The sequence below is a fragment of the Schistocerca gregaria genome, chromosome 3 (genome assembly GCF_023897955.1).
Source record: "Schistocerca gregaria isolate iqSchGreg1 chromosome 3, iqSchGreg1.2, whole genome shotgun sequence".
NCBI classification, from domain to species: domain Eukaryota; kingdom Metazoa; phylum Arthropoda; class Insecta; order Orthoptera; family Acrididae; genus Schistocerca; species Schistocerca gregaria.
Window position 1 is genome coordinate 879446504 of NC_064922.1, and position 20994 is coordinate 879467497.

Consider the following 20994-nt stretch of genomic DNA (forward strand, 5'->3'; position numbering starts at 1 on the left):
CAGTTGTGGTTAGCCTTTTTATTGTTGTTTCGACAGTTTCCATCTCCAGGGCGTCATGGAGGGTTGTAGTTTTGGTCCATAGGGGAGCGTCTAGGATCCATCGAAGGACTTTGTTCTGCATTGCCTGCATTCATACCTTTTGGTTTTGCTAGCTGTTCCCCATTATGTGCAGCCATAATTCATGGTGGGGAGGACAGTAGCTTTGTAGAGGGTCCTTTTGGTTTCCTGTCTTATGTGTTTGCTTCTAAAGAGTTTGGCAGGAGCAGCGCTTATATTCCCCTCTTGTAGAGGCCGCTCCTGTCGTGGTCCGGTCTAATCATCGCACTATTGGCTCACGTCGTCTCACTGCCTTCTCTGGTCTTGCGTTCTTCGTCTTCGTTCCGGCGCTTGTGGTTACGCCAGAACGTTATTAGTCTTCAAAATAAACGAGGTATGTAAGCAGTAGAATTCTCGAAGTGTTCCGTCAGAGGAAAACTTCGGGACCTCTGCGCTGGAGTAAATGGCCGGTATCATATCTGAAATAAAGGCACTGGAGCTCTCTGGGCGAGCCGCTAAATGTGAAACTGCAAACCCAAAGGTCCAGTCAGGTTTCGATCCCTAGATGTTTTCCTCTCATTGTGATGACTTGATGTGAAAAATGTCAATTTGCACCGTGCTGCAGTATCCACTCGAACTTTATTAATATCTGTATCAGAATAGCGGAGTAGTTACAGCTACTTGTCAACTGGGTTGCTGCCATAGCAACAACCTATTAGAGCTTGAAACTTCCTAGCAGATTAAAACTTGTGTGCCCGACCGAGACTCGAACTCGGGACCTTTGCCTTTCGCGGGCAAGTGCTCTACCATCTGAGCTACCGAAGCACGACTCACGCCCGGTACTCACAGCTTTACTTCTGCCAGTATCTCGTCTACCTTCCAAACTTCACAGAAGCTCTCCTGCGAAACTTGCAGAACTAGCACTCCTGAAAGAAAGGATATTGCGGAGACATGGCTTAGCCACAGCCTGGGGGATGTTTCCAGAATAAGATTTTCACTCTGCAGCGGAGTGTGCGCTGATATGAAACTTGCTGGCAGATTAAAACTGTGTACCCGACCAAGTCGTGCTTCGGTAGCTCAGATGGTAGAGCACTTGCCCGCGAAAGGCAAAGGTCCCGAGTTCGAGTCTCGGTCGGGCACACAGTTTTAATCTGCCAGGAAGTTTCATGTCAGCGCACACTCCGCTGCAGAGTGAAAATCTCATTCTGCAATTAGAGCTTGCTCACCCCTTTCTGTCCACCGCTGTCATGTCGCTCTGATATCTCACGTGGCAGCCAAAGCAAACCCAATATGGACTTTAACGAACAGCACGTTAATGTTTCCAGAACAGAAACGCCCGGATGTCGATGCCGCAGCCGTACTGTGTACACGGACAAACGAGAACCGACATTATCGAACCCTCCCCTGCAGCGACTGTCAATCACTTCATTATTTCGATAGCGCCGAAGGGCCCCATATAGCTGGTAGGATAAGTCAATTTGTCAGGAGCGCAGCATTGTGCGGAAGTGAAATTTCGGCGATAAACAGCTTAGATAGGAACTGTTGAAATGTAACGATACAGAATGTTGCAGATTAGGTGCGTAGATCGAGTGCTACTGAAAGAGGTCCGGGACCGAATTGGGAAGAAAATAAATTAGTGGACAAACTTAACTAACAGCAAGTAATTGTCAGTAAGACACATCCCGAGCCATCAAGGAATCGTCAGTCTCGTAATCCCGAAAAGTTTATGGGCTATTGCAAACAAACTAAAATTAATGCAGGGTGCAGTAGTTAAGAGAAGATGGAGTGGCTTGTTGATGTTAAGACTACCGTGAAGAGCTGCATCAAACCGTTCTTCGAAAAATTAAAAAAATGGTTCAAATGGCTCTAAGCACTATGGGACTTAACATCTGAGGTCATCAGTCCCCTAGAACTTAGAACTACTTAAACCGAAGTAACCTAAGGACATCACACACATCCATGCCCGACGCAGGATTCGAACCTTCGCCCGTAGCAGCCGCACGGTTCCGGGCTGAAGCGCCTAGAACCGCTCGGTCACAGCGGCCGGCGAACAATAAAAACTCTGAAAGCCGGAGGAAAGCAAGGAGCTACCACGTCAACAGCCACGTCTAGCATAGCACTGTGGCTTTCGAAGCAAGCTCCACATTCGAGATCAGCGCTGTAACTTTACTACATACGGAGAAGTGAGTCACTGGGAAAGCGTTAAGAGCCTACTTACGGTGCAACCGTTGCAAATGGCGTGCATTCACCGCTTATGCTTCTCTTCACACGCAATAACCTCTTTTAAACGGAAGACGGTAGGTTATGGTTTGACTGCCCTTGACGTGGAGGCCACTAAAGAGAGAGAGTGTGCTCGGACTGAGTAATGATCAAGAAAATAGCTTTACCGTTTTCTTTTGCTTTTAAGCTTTAGGAAAACCTCTCAGAATATGAGTAGCTGTAGGGAATTTGAACTGCCGTCGTCGCGAACGCTCGTGTTTCATACTTCACTGCTGAGAGACATTGCATGCAGTTCCGTTCGGCCAGCCGCGTTGGTCTCGCGGCTCTAGGCGCGCAGTCCGGAACCGTGCGACTGCTACGCTCGCAGGTTCGAATCCTGCCTCGGGCATAGATGTGTGTGATGTCCTTAGGTTAGTTAGGTTTAAGTAGTTCTAAGTTCTAGGGGACTGATGACCACAGATGTTAAGTCCCATAGTGCTCAGAGCCATTTTTTTGAAGTTCCGTTCGTTGAACCAGATGATCCTTTGCGTGAACCATTTCGCAATTTAGCTAACAAATATTGCACTAATTCGAGTGAGATGACGATCGGTGAGATAATTAACTAAAAATGCAGACAAAAACTTGCCGATCACAGGCGCAAGTTGTGAGCAGCTGCTCAGTTTAAAAGCTTGCTCGTGGCACAGTGCAGCTCCAGAAAGTGACGTGGTGTGTGTGTGTGTGTATGTGTGTGTGTGTGTGTTTGTGTGAGTGCGTGAGGGTGAGGTCAAGGACACTCCGACGGGGAAACACCATACGTCTTTGCAAGGAACGGGGGAATTCTTCCGGACAATCGACACGTTAGCAATGCATCGTGCTTCCCAGACATGCGTCATTTAGGCGTTGCCTTGTTTAACATATGGTTTAGCCAGGTCTCTGCGCTGAGAACACGTTGCATTAACTTACGTAAAATGGTTGCGTTAAAAAAAAACGGCCTTGTAGCCTTAGCCTGAAGGAGGATAGGGCGGGGGTGACCGCAGCAAACTACCTCCCCAGGTTTGCTGCGCGGACGTGTTGGCATCGCTGTTATTGACTGTAACGGTACCTTCTGTGCGACGCTGTCGCTCGACGTAGGCTGTGCGGGTGACAGCAAGGATCGCTTGTGCGAGTGACACGAAGGAACGAGGACTGACGGGTCACTCATATAACCTCAAGCTCAAGATAAACATAAACCCCAAGTATTGTTCTCTTTGCTGGAAGAGTCATTTGTCATGTTTTGTAATTAGTAGCACGTCGCGGAAGTGTTACAGGCGGCTTTTTCATTGAGTGTACGGCAATCTAGTTTAGCCAGTTCTGGCTATACTACATTCTTCGTGAAAATCAGAACCATATCTTGAAGAATACATACTACGTATGGTTTAAAGAATCCATAATAGTTTCACTTAGAACAGAGATACAGTGGAATGTAAAAAAAAATTATCAATTCATTTTTATTTACCGATACGTATTTCAGAGCGGAAGCTCCATCTGCAGGATTTAAGAGTTGCAGGAGGGTGTAAGCGAATGGGGGAGGGTGGGGTTGTAGTTTCGTCTTTATTTGCTATTCATACCCTCTCACCTCGTAAATCCAATCATTCGCTTCTTACCTTGAAGTCTAGGAGCAGCAGCTTGAGTTTTGCTGTAATAAATGATAACTAACAAGGGGAATAAAGGAGTGCCAATTACCGAAATTTAAGTTTCAGCTTAAAATAATCCATTCATGTATTTTTTAACACTTGCACTACATAGCGCTGCACTGTTTCACGCTTCACAAAGTAACATATATGAAACTTCCTGGCAGATTAAAACTGTGTGCCTGGCCGAGACTCGAACTCGGGACCTTTGCCTTTCGCGGGCAGGTGCTCTACCAACTGAGCTACCCAAGCACGACTCACGCCCCGTCCTCACAGCAGGTAGAGTACTTGCCCCCGAAAGGCAAAGGTCCCGATTTCGAGTCTCGGCCCGGCACACAGTTTTAATCTGCCAGGAAGTTTCATATTAGCGCACACTCCGCTGCAGAGTGAAAATTTCATTCCGGAAAGAGTATGTTGATGCACTGACACATACTGTAACACTACACCACAATGCATCACCCCACACTGCTATCCGGATGTGGCGTTCGTGGCAATATCGGCAGTCCAAGTGTCATTAGCTGACGCAGATGAGATGCTCGCGGGCATCTAAACATGTTCTCGTGGCTTTTGACTTCGCGAATAGCGGATTACGTCTCGTGACGTGCACGAATAATTACACATCAAACACCTTTATAGTCACAAAATTTACTTGTTCTCGTATCCTGATTACTTAACATCTTCACACCAAGCACACGGTTAAACACCTCGACATGAGTTCCTCGCTCGTTCTGGCGCGAAGAAAAAACAGAAAAGGCGACCATAGCGCTGTCATGATAATCGATATCAGCGCTGCCGGCCGCGGTGGTCTCGCGGTTCTAGGCGCGCAGTCCGGAACCGTGCGACTGCTACGGTCGCAGGTTCGGATCCTGCCTCGGGCATGGATGTGTGTGATGTCCTTAGGTTAGTTAGGTTTAAGGAGTTCTAAGTTCTAGGGGACTGATGACCACACCAGTTGAGTCCCATAGTGCTCAGAGCCATTTGAACCATTTTGATATCAGCGCTACTCGATACATGCTTACAAGGGGTTTCGACAATATCCTGGTGAGGCAGTAAAATTTTCACAACACTGAGTTGTGAATGCTACAACAGGTCATAGGGAATAGCGTCGATTGCAACTTTTAAAACCTGAAGATAGAGCGTTCACTCTAAAATACTTACGGATAAATATATAAAGTTTTCAGTTTCTGGACTGTTGTTCCTAAAACACTATGTACATTGATCTTGTCGGGTGTTCGGGGAGTGCAGAGGTACATGTCTTCGAAACGTGCCGAAAACAAGGTGAAACCACGTCCACACGTCGTGGGGTTGAGCGGCCACCCCTCATCACAGATGCCGGGCGTCGTAGGCTGGGCAGACTGATAAAACATGACAGTCGGCGAACTCGCTGAAACTAACGTCAGACTTTAATGCTGAGCAGTGTACAAGTGTGTCTGAACACGCAGTGCACCGAACACTCCTAACGTTGCGCTTCCGCAGCCGACGACTCATTCAGGTGCCAATGTTAACACGTCATCGGCAACTACGACTGAAAGGGCAAGTGAGAATCGGCACTAGACGTTGGCGCAGTGGCAGAGCGTCGCATACTCTGATGATCCCGACACCTTCTTCATCGTGCCGATGGGATGCCACGAATCCGACATCTTCCAGGGGAACAGCTCCTTGACACCTTGCACGGCTGGACGGAGATAGGCTAGCGGCGGCTCCGTTGTGTCTGGGGAAAATTCACGTGGGCATCCGTGGGTGCAGTGGCTCTCGTGCAAGGCACCTTCACGGCCAAGGAGTATGGAACATTGGTTGCTGACCACGTAGACCCCTTCATGACGATCGTGTTTCCCGACAACAGTGGCATTTTTCAACAAGATAATGCTCCATTTCACGAGGTCAAGAGTGTGATGGAGTGGTTCGAGGAACACAGTGGCAAGTTCCGTTTGATGTGCTGGCCTCCCAACTCGCCAGATCGGAACCCGATCGAAAACATCTGGGATGCAATTTAACCTGGCGTCAGAGCTCATGCCCCTCGCCGGAATTTACGGAAATTAGGTGCCTTGTGTGTGCATATGTGATGCCAACTCCCTCCAGCGACCTAACAAGGCCACGTTGCTTCCGTGCCACGGGTCGCAGACTCTGTTGTCCGTTCCAGAGGTGGAGATACCGGATATTAGTTGGGTGGTCATAATGTTCCGGACGATCAGTCTATGGACCATATGTTTGAAAAACGAAGTGTCTGAGAAGGGGTAGAGAGTGAAGTAGAATGTAGTTGACATTTCACTACTGTAGATGTTTTGCACCCATCTACGCAACTGCTGAAAACGCTCTTCGTTTTATAGGCCGATGTGGTTGTATTTTCGTGTTGACAAGACTGATGGCCTTAGCAGTTAAGTCCCATTAGATTTCACACACATTTGTCAGGTATTTCTGACCTTAACATTGTTCTGTGGGCTATTTTCTTTTTCGCTAACCTGACTCATAGCTTCCTAATGGTAACAAACGACTAAATATTGAACCATTACTGCGCATAAATGTTTGTTTAGGTTTGGTAAAATACGCATTTTCAGTAGTTGCTAGATAAATCTAAAATGCCTTAAGTAATTCTGTGGCAACTACGGACTACATACAGATGTGCTTCGCAGAACCGGAATGGACTGGATAGCGGCATTTAGTACTATTTTTAGGCGGTATGTCTACTGTCCTCTTCGCAAGTGCATATAGCACAGCGAGAACTGGGGCGGACATACCCTGACTCCCTTTACGAGGGGCGTTTGAAAAGTCCATGCCTAGTCCGAGAGATGGCACCACCGGCGCGTATCGAGGTCGTATTTAGTTAGTTGCATCTTTGGAAACAACGCACACCGAGTTTCAGCCATATTGATCTATTTCTTTGTGTTTGTAGTTCGTTTAAGTGGAGTGATTGTCAAAAAATGTACGAAAAATAATTTCGTGTGGTGATTTAACACTACTTTATGAAAGGCAAAACTCCTCAGGAGACTAAAGAAAACCTTGATAAAGATTACGGTGACTCTGCACTTCGATTAGAACAGTTTATAGTGGTTTCATAATTTTCGGAGTGGCCATATGGGCACAAGTGATGCTGAACGCTGTGGACGCCCTGTGGAGGTTACGACTCCAGAAATCATTGATAAAATCCATGATATGGTGATGGATGACGGAAAAGTTAAGGTGCCTGAGATTGCTAGTGCTCGAATGAACGGGTACATAATATTTTGCATATACATTTGGTCATGAGAAAGCTATCCGCAAGATGGGTTCCGTGCTTGCTCACACTTGACCAAAAACGGATTCGTGTGAAGTGTTGCAGGGATGGTTTGCAGTTGTTCAGGAACAATCCGCAGGGTCTTAAGGGTCGTTTCGTCACTGTGGATGAAACATGGATACATTGCTGTACTCCTGAGACCAAACAACAATCTAAACAATGGGTTACCAAGGGCGAATCTGCGCCAAAAAAGGCGAAGACCATTCCTTCGGCCGGAAACGTTATGGCGAATGTCTTTTGGGATTCGCAAGGGATAATCCTCATCGACTATCTGGAAAAGGGCAAAACTATTACAGGTCAGTATTATTTATCGTTAATGGACCGTTTGAAAACCGAGCTGCCAGAAAAACGTCGGCGATTGGACAGCAAAAAGTCCATTTCCATCACGACAATGCACCAGCACACACCTCAGCAGTTGTGGTTGCAAAATTAATGGAAATAGGATTCCAACTCGTTTCACATCCACTCTTTTCTCCAGACTTGGCTCCCTCGAACTACTATTTGTTCTCCAATTTGAAGAAATGGCTGGCCGGACAAAGATTTTATTCAAACGAGGTGGTGATTACAGCAACTAATAACCATTTTGTTGACTTGGACAATTCCTATTATTCGGAAGGGATCAACAAATTAGAACAGCGTTGGACGAAGTGTATAAGTCTAAAAAGAGACTATGTCGGAAAATAAAAAAGGCTTACCACAAAGACGTGAGTAGTTTTTATTTTTGCACGAACTTTTCAAACGCCCCTCGTAAGTAACGGTTACAGGCCCGGCAGAACCGTTGCGTGGTACGGCAGTTGTCACCTGTAGCTAGTGCTGCGTTCTTCATTGTAACGATTCTGTTGTCAGTTTGGTGAAGGCTCTCTCGTCGGCTGAAGCAGCAGATTGTTACCGTTGCAGCGAATATAGCACCGTTCCGCTGATATTCGCCTCCACTCCGAATCGCAAACACTGGAACAGCGCCGAGAAGTAAGCCTCTTATTTGGTCTCGGTCAGCCGGGCGCGGTATAGCTAGTGCAGGTATTGGGCAGTGCGTGGCTGTGGGTGAGTAAGAATGTGAGCACGGGGCGGACAGGGGGAGAGGCCGGGGCAGCGAGACGGAGGCGGGATGTTTTGGCAGCGGCCATTGCCGGCAGCGGCGCAATCAATACGCAGCCAGCGCCGCTCCACGCCGTGCTGTGGCTGCCTGCTCTGCTCTGCTCTGCCGTGGTCGCAGCACGCGGGGCGTGGCAGGCGATGCACATATACACGAGGTCTACTACTGAAACCTCACTAACCTAAGCACATCACACACATCCATGTCCGAGGCAGGATTCGAACCTGGGACCTTATCGATCGCGCGGCTCCAGACTGAAGCGCCTAGGACCGTTTTTTTTAATCTCATTTTGTTCTATATTGTTTGTTGAATTTGTTCGTGGCGGACGTCCGATGACACACGTTCAGGTTGTTCGTTGATCCGTTCACTCAGTTTTTTTTTTATTACAGAGAGTAGCTAAACCCTCTACCATCTGTAATAAAACAACTGAGTGAACGGATCAACGAACAACCTGAACGGGTGTCATCGAACGTCCGTCGACAACAAATTCAACAAACAATATAGAACCTACCCCAGGCAGGTTCGAATCCTGCCTGGGGCATGGATGTGTGTGATGTCCTTAAGTTAGTGAGGTTTAAGTAGTTCTAAGTTCTAGGGGACTAATGACCTCAAAGTCCCATAGTGCTCAGAGCCATTTGAACCATTTTTTCTCTGTTTTATCCACGGGTTTGCCAAACAAGCGTGCAGGCAAACCATCAAAGTTTTTCAAATTTTTAAGCACCTGTCACGCTATGCGTACGTATTGTATGCTACGCGAAGTATTTTGACACTAGGAAGCTGCTGAAACTGAGAGATAAATATACCGATGGAATTCTGCTAAATGAAGAATCTGGATAATCAGAAAATGATGATTATATCAACTTTTGTTTATTTTTTTATTTATTGCACTTCTTCCTGTATATTGATTTTCTTCTCAACGTCTTTCTGCGTAATATATGGTTGGGTAAGACGCAACACCTCTAACATTTTGGTAATTGCCGGTGCTGGAATTGGAAATTCGTGGTAAGGTTGTATGGGACCAAACTGCTGAGGTCATCGGCCCCTAAGCCTACACACTACTTAACCTAACTTGAGCTATCTCACGCTATGGACAACACAGGCACCCATGCCCGTGGGAGGACGTGGGGAGCCGCACGGACCCCGACAAGGCGCCTCAGACCGCGCGGCTGCCAGCACACATTCGATGTGTGAACCATGAGTGACCCGGCAGACGTCAATATAATAATCGAATTCTCGCCATGCCCGTCTGCCGAAGCTGCGCTACATCGCGTGGTAGAGACAGTACTTACACCAGATCTTTAATGTGACCCCGCAGAAAAAAAGTGAGATCTGGTGATAGGGGAGGCCATTTCATGAAACAGCTGTCCCCTTTTGTAGCACGACCGATCCATGGATGCGGCAGCTCCGTGTTCAGGTACCCACGAAGTTCACGATGAAAATGGGGTGGAGCCCCATACTGTTGAAAGATGAACGGAGAGTCTGATTGCATTTGAGGCATCAGCCATTGCTGTATCGATTACGTTAGCATTATCCCGCAGTGGTACGTAATGTGCCACTTGGTTTACCTAAAGAAAGCTAGATTTCCTCACAGTGGTAACTTTTAGTGATTTTAATACAGATTGCTGTTAATTCGTATTTTAAATTGTTTAATTAAAATACATATATTAACAATTCCTTTATGACGTATTGTAGAGCAAAATTATTCAAATTTCCTTTTAAAATTGTTGCTCCAGTTCTGCCGTGAGGTGGTCGTTTACCTTTACGCTTGTTTCCTGCCGTGGCAGGACCAGCTCAAAGCGTTCCCCACACTACGCGATTGTTCCGCGAGAGAAGCGAAAGCGAAAACCCGCACCGCTGGCGCAATGTCTACAGATTCACCTGACGGCCAGCGCCGGCGCGTCTTTTCTTGTAATCGTGTGGCGTCGCCAGGCTTGATCGGGATAGGGTGACGCCGCGAGAGCGCTCAAGTGTCTTTTGATCTCTCAGGTTTTCTCGGCGTGTTTGATTAACAGTGTACTTCTGGGTGTTCAACCGAGTTGTTGTGCTCGGTATTTCGGCGACCGACCCAGCTATCATCGTGTGTTCCGAGCTGTGTTATTCATACTTGTCGTCTCGACTCCAGCCGGACTGTGGAGTACTGTTGGTGCCGCACGGCTGTTTTATAGCGCTGGACTCCGAAGTCCTCTATGCCCTTACGTGCTCATTTGTTATTCAGAGCCCGCACTTTTGGCCGTTGTTGTCTTAAAGTGCTGTTTGATTTTGGGAAGCGTAGGTGCAAATTGTTCATCTCGGAACTTCGACGCCTTTTGAACAAAAATGTAATTAACGCCGGAAAGCACACCGTTAATCAACCACTCCCAGAAACTCTTAACAGTTAACCTCATTTCACTCTACGGGGAGGAGATGTTGCACAATATTCGCAAGTTGTATAAGCTCCGCCAGAAGAAAAAGACTTCTCACTAGACTAACCTCGCAAACAGTAATTCGAGATACGCACACAATATGTAGAATGAAATTTCCTCTATGCAGCGGAGTGTGCGTTGGTATGAAACCTCCTGGAATATGAAAACAGTGTGCCAGACCGAGACTCGAACTCGGTACCTTAGCATTTCGCGAACAAAGGTTTCACCGACTGAGCTATCCAAGCATACAACTGACTGCCCATCCTCGCGGCTTTACTTCCACCAGTACCTCATCTCTCGTCTCCCAAACTTCACAGAGGCACTCCTGCGAAACTTGCAGAAGTAGTACTCCTGGAAGAAAGAATATATTTCTTCCATGAGTGTTACTCCTGCAGGTTTCGCAGGAGAGCCTCTGTGAATTTTGGAAGGTAGGAGACGAGGTACCGGCGGAAGTAAAGCTGTGAGGACGAGTAGGCGGACACTAAGCTTGTGCGGCACGGACTTTCAAGTATTACCCATGTTCGCCAGAATCAAACATCGTATTAATCCTTTCATTACCATTGCGACCTATGTGTCCCTCGGTAGGTTATCAGAGAACCAGTTGGAATTTACTGGGCATTATTCCTACTTATGAACGTTGCACTTGTAAAGGGAAGCCTGCTTATGGTTTCCACAGTTCTTACGATTACATACCTGTATTGCACCTGATGGCGTCAGTGTTGAATGCTTGGATTGTATTTCGAGACTAACACCATAAAAATACCATAAAATACCACTGATTGATTGTCTGATACCACTGGCAGAGCATACCATTGCACGCGGAAAGAAAGGCGCGATTGCCGAAAGACTGACAGAAAGAGGTGTAGGACGCCCAAGTGCTGCGTGTAAATGTATGGCGACTCTTGGAGACCATCCAAATGGCTCTGAGCACTATGGGACTTAACATCTGAGCTCATCAGTCCCATAGAACTTAGAACTACTTAAACCTAACTAACCTAAAGACATCACACACATCCATGCCCAAGGCAGGATTCGAAACTGCGACCGTAGCGGTAGCGCGGTTCCAGACTGAAGCGTCTAGAACCGCTCGGCACACCGGCCGGCGGAGACCATCCGCCTACAGAAGGTGAAGGTGCGCAGGCTGTGCTAAGAAAGAAAGAGGGAAACTAAAACAAGACCTTATGTGCCATGTGTCAAATCGTTTCCTGCCAAAAATTGAGTTAGGAAGATCGATGAGACAGTCACATGAGGCATCCCACACTGCGTGTAATGATAAAAGCGCATATCGTTTGGAATAATCCAGCAAAATGTCAAGTATCATAAATTTAGACAAGATTGTATGTGGAGCGCAGCGATCTGCTGCTAAGTTCGATTAAAAACAACAGTCGAGATCGCAGCAATAACTTTTGTTTATTATTATTGGTTTCTACTTGTGTTAAAGCCATCCTCATATGTTTCCGGACCCCTGTGGCTGCTGCTGGTGGCTCCTCGTTTATGCACGTGATACCTCGATCGTACGATCGTGGTATAAAGTAAACAAATGTTATTGCGATCTCGAGTGTTGTTTTTATTCACCTGTCAAGTATTTGTAATCATAAATAAGATCCAAGTGGTTTTCTGAAAATACGTGTCGTAAATGAAATATGCAGGATGAGTATTCATTTAATTATCACTGGGACATACAGGTCCCACGTCAAAACGCCCATCTCTCCCCGCGTTGGAAAACGAAATGATGGAAAATTTCTTTTGATGTTGTTACTTATGATAAATAAGTCAATTAAAATAACCATATAAATCGGTCCGAAAAAAGTTGGCAGTCAAAGAGTTAACACAGCAGCGGCCAACAGTGCGGACTCTGGAAAGCAAATGACCTTAAAAGGGCGTGGCGGGCGTCGGATGTAAACAGCGGCGCGACCCCAGAAGTACTCAATAGTGTGCTTGGAGTTCAGACGGCGAGTGTGCGTAACAGCAGAGCTCGCAGCGCCCGAGGAAGAGGCATGTTGTGTGTAGTACCAGACAGTACGCCGTTAGTTCACTCAGTGCTGTACTAGCTGCGTTAGTCCTTGCCTCGGGGTTTGCTGCGCAGCCAAAGCAATGATTCAACACGCCTTCTGGCAAGTTTACGGCGTGTTATTTAGTCCTCTGACATAATTACGGCAACTGCGATTGGTTGTAATTTGTGAGTACTGCAGAGTCTCTCTCTCTCTCGAGGTTACGAGGTAAGGGATATGTTAGTTTACAACTAAAGCACCATGAATTGTATTCAAAGAAAGAGACAATGTATAGCTTATGCATTACTTAATTAAAAATGGTTCAAATGGCTCTGAGCACTATGGGACTAAACATCTGTGGTCATCTGTCCCCTAGAACTCAGAACTACTTAAACCTAACTAACCTAAGGACATACACAACACCCAGTCATCACGAAGCAGAGAAAATCCCTGACCCCGCCGGGAATCGAACCCGGGAACCCGGGCGTGGGAAGTGAGAACGCTACCGCGAGCTGCGGACATTACTTAATTACAATTATTTGATAATCCAATGGTGTGTCACATAACCAAATTACGTACAGAAAGTTGTATTTTATACCCTACTGCAGTCGTTAGTTTTACGAGGTTTTAGTAATCTAAGGTTATAAATCAAGACACGAGACTCGTTTTTGTTGTACATGCTTGTTGTCGGGTTCCTGATGTCTTTTTTCTACTCTAGTTTGAAAGAAAGTGTGCTACATTCGAGGTTGTCAGTGAATTTATCTCTAATTTAAATCTCGTCAGTGAGGCTGTTATATTGGCCCAATATGTCAGACTAATAACTACATCTCGGAAATTGGAAATTTGTGGTAAGGTCTAATGGGACCAAACTGCTGAGGTTATCGGTCTCTAAGCCTACGCACTACATAATCTAACTTAAACTAACTTACGCTAAGGACAACACACACACCCATGCCCGAGGGAGGAGCCGGGGGGAGCCACGTGGACCGTGACAAGACGCCCTAGACCAGGCGGCTACCCCGCACGGCACTACATCTAGATATGCAAGTCACTGCGCAGCGCTTGGCAGAGGATATTTCGTACCAGTATTAACGTTTTTAGGCCCTTTTCCATTTGCGCACTGAACTAAACGAAAGTGTAGAATTGTGAACTTGTATGCAGGTGGAAATTTTGTCCTTGGCTTTGCACTTTGCCTTATAGCCTACCAACAACAATACTACTCTGTAGATGGCGGAGTAGTCAGCGGACACTCTGCTAGTGGTAGTCACCCGATTGTTCTTTCCTCCTCCGCATCCTACTCCACCTTCTTCTTCCCCCTCTTTTCTTCTTGCATTAAGACCATCAAAGGACTGCGTTCCAATTTCAAATCTGAAAACTTCGTTGTTCTTTCTTTTCGTGCAGTATTACTTCCCTGTTTACGTATGTTTCTTTTTCTTGTCTTAAGACCAGTTTGTGCCTGTTTTCTTTTCCCTCCTGTCTTAGAATCCTCCCAGTTACACAAGTTTTCTCCTAAAAATCTCTCTTTAGAATAATACTACTTACGTTAATCCTGTAAAAGGTTTAGCCGGCCCGTGTGGCCGAGCGGTTCTAGGCGCTTCATTCTGGAACCGCGCTACGGCTACGGTCGCAGGTTGGAATCCTGCCTCGGGCATGGATGTGTGTGATGTCCTTAGGTTAGTTAGGTTTACGTAGTTCTAAGTTTTAGGGGACTGATGACCTGAGAAGTTGAGTCCCATAGTGCTCAGAGCCATTTGAACCATTTTGTCCAAGGCTTTCCTAACCTCTCAAATTCAGGTGTTTGTTATTTCCCCTAAAAAATGGTTCAAATGGCTCTGAGCACTATGGGACTTAACATCTGAGGTCATCAGCCCCCTAGAACTTAGAACTACTTAAACCTAACATACCCAAGGACATCACACACATCCATGCCCGAGGCAGTATTCGAACCTGTGACCGCAGCGGTCGCGCGGTTCCAGACTGAAGCGCCGGCTATTTTCCCTAAGATATTTAAAGTTGTCTTTGCTGAGTCTGTTGTCATCCACTATGTAAACACGTACAGTAATTATGTCGATCATATACTGTTTGGTATCGTGTTAAGGGTTCTGTGAGTCAGACATTCGTCGACGCTGTCTCATTTATTTCGTATGCTTATATCTTGGTTATTAGTCAGCTGTGGTACAGTGTAGAATACCTCTCGGAAAACTTGACACAGTCTTGAATCTTTGTGCGACTGCTACGGTCGCAGGTTCGAATCCTCCCTCGGGCATGGATGTGTGTGATGTCCTTAGGTTAGTTAGGTTTAAGTAGTTCTAAGTTCTAGGGGACAAATGACCACAGCAGTTGAGTCCCATAGTGCTCAGAGCCATTGGAACCATTGATTCTTTGACATAATTTCGCTATGATCGAGCCTAAAGTATATACTCTAGGATCTTACCAGAGGCGTACTTGGTGGTTATTGACATCGGTTCTTTTGCCCTTTTAGTAAACAGAACATACCTGCGAGATATTCTAGTCACGTGGTACACACATTATTCGCTGTGAAGGATTTCGATAAGGGGATAGGACGGGAGCTAATGCTGATCATTTGTGCCTATGAAATTGTTCTATAAAAAAAAAATGTCGTGTGACTAGGGCCTCCCGTCGGGTAGACCGTTCGCCAGGTGCAAGTCTTTCGATTTGACGCCACTTCGACGACTTGCACGTCGACGGGGATGAAATGATGATGATTAGGACAACACAACACCCAGTCCCGGAGCGGAGAAAATCTCCGACCAAGCCGGGAATCGAACCCGGTCCATTAGGATTCACATTCTGTCGCGCTGACCACTTTTTTCCCCTTCTAATCTCATTTTGTTGGGTTTTGTTCGTTGCATATGTTCGGGGCGGCCGTCGTAAGACAACCGTTTGAGTTCGCTGTTGACCGATCAACTCAGTTTTTTTTTTATTACAGAAGGCACGTAACCCTCTGACCGAACACGTTGAGCTACCGTGCCGGCGCCACTCAGCTACCGGGGGCGGACAAATTGTTCTATGAAAGAGGCGAATGGAAGTTACATCGGGGAGGTAATGGAGAAACGCAATGTATAAAACGGAAATAGCATTGTTCCATTTTACTGCTCGTCCGGCGTACTTGAGGCATTGCAGAGGTGGTCTGCCGACTATAGAACGTCAAGTGTGCTTACTGGGATGCCTATCGAAGCGACGAGCTGGCAGGCGCGGGATTCCGGCACGGCCACGTCGTTTCACAGCGCGCGCCACAGCAGAAGGGGCGCTGTCTGTAAGCGCCAGCAGGAGGCGCCAGCGCTGTCGCAGACTGTGCACGTCTCCACGTGGGGAGCGTGCAGTCCTGTCCCGGCAGCCACGGGCGGCCACATCCGCATTGTTGCAGGGCAGCCTGGCTGGCGAAAGCGCGCCGGACCGGCTGGAGAAAGTGACCGCCTCCCCCACACATCCGCGGCGCCACGCTCCTCTCTACACACAGCACAGCGTCGGCCGCGCTTCCCAGATTACCCCACAGAAGAAGACCACAGCGCAGTGAACATTTCCGAACGCCAATGACACGCGAATATGACCAGTATCACTGACATCAAATTATGTAACATGTTTACCCCATTGTTATGTAACGAAAAGCTCCTTTAAGAATAAACGAGCAGCTCGCTTAGAGTGAGTTTGTGAATCCTACAAGGAGGCCGCACAAACTTCCCCTCACCGATCTGTTTCATATTGACAGGATGTGTAGGGCTCCACCGCGACTTCAACATAATCAACCATGAAGACACAAATTTGTACCGTTACTGAGAAAATCGACTTTGAAATTTTTTTGCGTATTTAAATTTTTTGTATCTACATCTACATGACTACTCTGCAATTCACATTTAAGTGCTTGGCAGAGGGTTCATCGAACCACAATCATACTATCTCTCTACTATTCCACTCCCGAACAGCGCGCGGGAAAAACGAACACCTAAACCTTTCTGTTCGAGCTTCGATTTCTCTTATTTTATTTTGATGATCATTCCTACCTATGTAGGTTGGGCTCAACAAAATATTTTCGCATTCGGAAGAGAAAGTTGGTGACTAAAATTTCGTAAAAAGGTCTCGCCGCGACGAAAAACGTCTATGCTGTAATGACTTCCATCCCAACTCGTGTATCATATCTGCCACACTCTCTCCCCTATAACGCGATAATACAAAACGAGCTGCCCTTTTTTGCACCCTTTCGATGTCCTCCGTCAATCCCACCTGGTAAGGATCCCACACCGCGCAGCAATATTCTAACAGAGGACGAACGAGTGTAGTGTAAGCTGTCTCTTTAGTGGACTTGTTGCATCTTCTAAGTGTCCTGCCAATGAAATGCAACCTTTGGCTCGCCTTCCCGACAATATTATCTATGTGGTCCTTCCAACTGAAGTTGTTCGTAATTTTAACACCCAGGTACTTAGTTGAATTGACAGCCTTGAGAATTGTACTATTTATCGAGTAATCGAATTCCAACGGATTTCTTTTGGAACTCATGGTCACTACTACTCGAGAAGTCCGCAGGCGAGTGTGTTACGCGGTTATTTTCAGGAGCGCAAGATCCGCGGTTCGATTATCCTTGCCTGCACATCTTTTTTTCCTACGTGTTTATTATGATTGCACGGACTGGCGTTGCGAAATGCTGCATTTATTCTTTTCAGAATTTTTGTCCTGACACAAGGAGAAGAAAATTTTCGAAATGAGATGGAAAAATATATATATATACATTGAAGTCCTAAATAAACTGATGCACCTGCCTGATATTCTGTAGAGCCCCCCTAACCCCGAGCACGCAGAAGTTCAGCAACACGACGTGGCATGGACTCCACTGATGTCGAAGTGGTGGTGGAGGGAACCGACACCATGTAGCTTGCAGGGCTGTCTATAAATCCGTGAGAGTACGATGGGGTGGAGATCTTTTGTGAACAGCACATTGCAAGGCATCCCAGGTATGCTCAATAATGTTAATGTCTGGGGAGTCTGGTGGCCAGCGGAAGTGTTTAAACTCAGAAGAGTGTTCCTGGAGCCACACTGTAGCAATCCTGGACGTGTGGCGTGCCCACGTCTGTCGGAATGCACAATGCACATGAATGGGTGCAGGCGATCAGACAGGATGCTTACGTACGTGTCACCTGTTGGAATCCCATGTCACTGCAGTTGCACGTGCCCCACACCATTACAGAGCCTCGAGCACCTCGAACAGTCCCCTGCTGACAAGCAGGATCCACGGATTCATGAGTTTGTCTCCATATACGCACACGTCCGTCCGCTGGATACAAATTGAAACGAGACTCGTACGAGCCAAATAAACTGCCTAATATCGTGTAGGGCTATTGCGAGCGCACTGTCTAATATCGTGTAGGGCTCCAGCGATCACGCAGAAGTGCCGCAACACGACGTGGCATGAAGTAATGCTGGAGGGAGCTGACACTGTGAATCCTGCAGGGCTGTTTCAAGGCATCCCAGATATACTCAATAACGTTCATGTCCTGGAAGTTTGAGGGCCATCATGCTTACGTACGTTTCACCTGTCAAGAGTCGTATCTAGACGTATCAGGGGTCCCACACTCACTCCAACTGCACACACCCCACACCATTACGGAGCCTCCACAAGCTTGAACCGTCCCCTGCTGACGTGCAGGGTCCACGGATTCACGAGGTTGTCTCCATACCCGTACACGCCCATCCGTTCGACACAGTTTGAAACGAGGATCTTCCGACCGGGCAACATGTTTCCAGTCATCAACAGTCCAATGTCGGTGGTGACGGGCCTTGGCGAGGCGTAAAGCTTTGTGTCGTGCTGTCATCAAGAGTACACGAGGTCTTCGGCTCCAAAAGGCCATTTCGATGACGATTCGTTGAAGGTTCGCACGCTGACACTTGTTGATGGCCCAGCATTGAAATCTGAAGCAATTTGCGGAAGGGTTGCACTTGAGTCACGTTGAACGATCCCCTTCAGACGTCATTGGTTCGATTCTTGCAGGGTTTTTTATTTTTCCGGCCCCAGCGATGTCAGAGATTTGATGTTTTACCGGATTCCTGAGATTCACGTTGCACTCGTGAAATAGTGGTACAGGAAAATTCCCACTTCATCGCCAGCTCGGAGGTGCCTTGTCCCATCGCTCGTGCACCGACCGTAACACCACGTTCAAACTCACTTAAATCATGATAACCTACCGTGGTAGCAGCAGTAACCGATCTAACAACTGCGCCAGACACGTGTTGTCGTTGCCGACAGCAGCGCCGTATTCCGGCTGTTTACATATCTCTATATTGGAATATGCTAGTTTCTGTGGTGCCTCAGTGTATGTGCTTCGCATATGTGTACGGTGGAAGCCACGTTCTGAACGGTTCCCGTAATGTCTTCTGTTTATTCCGCGTGAAACGAGAGCTAGTAAGACGAAATTTGCCAGTACGAAATGGAGAGCCAGCACGTGAGGACCTGGCCGGGTGTGACTGCCCCGCGACAGAGGGGACAGCCGCAGCCGCAGCGGCAGCAGAGAGCCGGCGGCTGCTGCGACGCTGGAATGTAGCTGGCCGCCCGGTGACCTCGCCACGCCGCGCCGTGTCATTACGGACTTTCGGTTTCCAGTCCTGCCACCGCTTTCTCGGCACACGCGGGCCGCACGGGGATTGGCGAGTCTCGGTGATCAGGCGGACCGCTCAACGACGCGCAAGGCTCCACAGTCCACTGTAGGGTGCAATGTTATTTAAGTGGATATAATACAGTCAAGCTGCACAGAAGGGGAATCACCAAAAACTTGCACCGAAAATATTGCGGAAACTGCTGATGATGTGCTGTTTTCGGAATAGATTGGCAGACAGGGGCTCATATACACTACTGGTCATTAGAATTGCTACACCAAGAAGAAATGCAGATGATAAACGGGTATTCATTGGACATCTGATTACATTTTCAACCAATTGGGGTGCATAGATCCTGAGAAATCAGTACCCAGAACAACCACCTCTGGCCGTAATAACGGCCTTGATACGCCTGGGCATTGAGTCAAACAGAGCTTGGATGGCGTGTACAGGTACAGCTGCCCATGCAGCTTCAACTAGTATCTGGCGTATTGTGAGGAGCCAGCCGCTCGGCCACCATTGACCAGACGTTTTCAACTGCTGAGAGATCTGGAAAATTTCTGGACAGGGCAGCAGTCCAACATTTTCTGTGTCCAGAAAGGCCCGTACAGGACCTGCAACATACGGTCGTCCATTATCCTGCTGAAATGTAAGATTTCCCACGGATCTAATGAAGGGTAGAGCCACGGGTCGTAACACATCTGAAATGTAACGTCCAGTGTTCAAAGTGCCGTCAATGCGAACAAGAGGTGACGCAGATGTGTAACCAATGGCACCCCACACCATCACCCGGGTGATACGCCAGTATGGCGATGACGGATACACGCTTCCAATGTGCGTTCACTGCGATGTCCCCAAACATGGATGCGACTATCGTGATGCTGTAAACAGAACCTGGATTCATCCGAAAAAATGACGTTTTGCCATTCGTGCACCCAGGTTCCTCGTTGAGTACACCATCGCAGGCGCTCCAGTCTGTGATGCAGCATCAAGGGTAACTGCAGCCGAGCTGATAGTCCATGCTGCTGCAAACGTTGTCGAACTGTTCGTGCAAATGGTTGTTCTCTTGCAAACGTCCCCATCTGTTGACTCAGGGATCGAGACGTGGCTGCACGGTCCGTTACAGCCATGTGGATAAGATGCCTGTTATCTCGACTGCTAGTGATAGGAGGCCGTTGGGATCCAGCACGGCGTTCCGTATTACCCTACCCACCGATTCCATATTCTGCTAACAGTCATTGGATCTCGACCAATGCGATCAGCAATGTTGCTATTCGATAAACCGCAATCGCGATAGGCTACAATCCGACCTTTACCACATTCGGAAACGTGATGGTACGCATTTCTCCTCCTTACACGAGGCATCACAACAAAGTTTCACCAGGCAACGTCGGGCAACTGCTGTTTGTGTGTGAGAAATCTGTTGGAAACTTTCCTCATGTCAGCACGTTGTAGGTGTCGCCACCGACGCCAACCTTGTGTGGAAGCTCTGAAAAGCTAATCATTTGCATATCACAGCAGCTTCTTCCTGTCGATTAAATTTCACGTCTTTAGCACGTCATCTTCGTGGTGTAGCAATTTTAATGGCCAGTAGAGTAGTTAAGCTATCAAAAAATTGTAAGAATACATTTTTTTGTGTAACTTGATGCGGAGCTTTTCGAGCTTCCATTGGCTGAACAGTTGTGACATTGGTGGTGGAAGGGGTGCTTTTGGAAGCAGGATGGACGAA